This window comes from Trichechus manatus, unplaced genomic scaffold (assembly GCF_000243295.1).
Source record: "Trichechus manatus latirostris isolate Lorelei unplaced genomic scaffold, TriManLat1.0 scaffold00001, whole genome shotgun sequence".
NCBI classification, from domain to species: Eukaryota; Metazoa; Chordata; class Mammalia; order Sirenia; family Trichechidae; genus Trichechus; species Trichechus manatus.
The window spans coordinates 26,185,451-26,186,287 of NW_004443937.1; the positions used below are offsets into that span (position 1 = coordinate 26,185,451).

At 52.6% G+C, this 837-nt stretch overlaps 1 protein-coding gene across 2 annotated transcripts in view; it reads right to left on the minus strand.

The window, feature by feature from the left end:
* The window catches only part of KIF9 (kinesin family member 9), a 59,388-nt gene that overhangs the window by 24,093 nt on the left and 34,458 nt on the right, over window positions 1–837 (minus strand). The gene's annotated exons all lie outside the window — the stretch shown is intronic.

The following is an 837-nucleotide window of genomic DNA, read 5'->3' on the forward strand; positions in this document are numbered from 1 at the left end:
ATCAGCAAATGAAGGTCCTGAAAGCTTGACTCCATCCACATCATTTAAGGTTGACTTTACTCTGAGGAGGTAGCTCTGCACCAGTTGTGTTTTGAGTGACTTCCAACGTGAGGGGCTCATCTTCCAGCACATCAGACAATGTTCTGCTGCTATTCATAAGGTTTTCACTGGCTAATTCTTTTCAGAAGTAGACTGCCAGGCCCTCTTCCTAAAGGCTTCCTTTAGTTGTCATAAAACGGCCACTGGAGGGAGCCTCTGACAGCTGGATCCCAGCACTGGTGACCAAAGCCACAACTAACCAGCAGCCTCAATGGTCCTCTCCTAGACCAAAGGCCTGCTGCACACTAGCCCTTATACAGCCAGGTCACCTGGACACTGAGTCCCACCTGCCACTGTGCCCTTGCATAGCAACAATGGGTGCCTGGTGGCAGACACTGGCATCCTGGCGGCTCTGTGGCAATTCATGGTGTAGAACATGAGACTCAAGGTACACGACCAGGTTTCAAATCTTGGCTTTGCCCCTCTGGGCAGCTCCAAGGTCTCCAACAGGGGGACTTCCTGTAGAATCAATGGGAAGGCTTGGTGGCTGGTCCCTTTTCATCCCTACTCCCCACCAGCTGAGGACCCCTAGCACTAGACAATGAATCATGCCCCAGCCAGGGAAACTGGCTGAACTGTCGGGGCCTCCAGCTGGATGACTGTCCAGTGTGGCATTAGAGCATGCTCAGACCTCTGGGTCAATAAGAGGTGATATAGGAAAATGGACCATCTACCTCCATGGGTCATGGGCACCATCCCTTCTTCTCCTGGCACCAGCCTCCTCATCACACCCTGGGA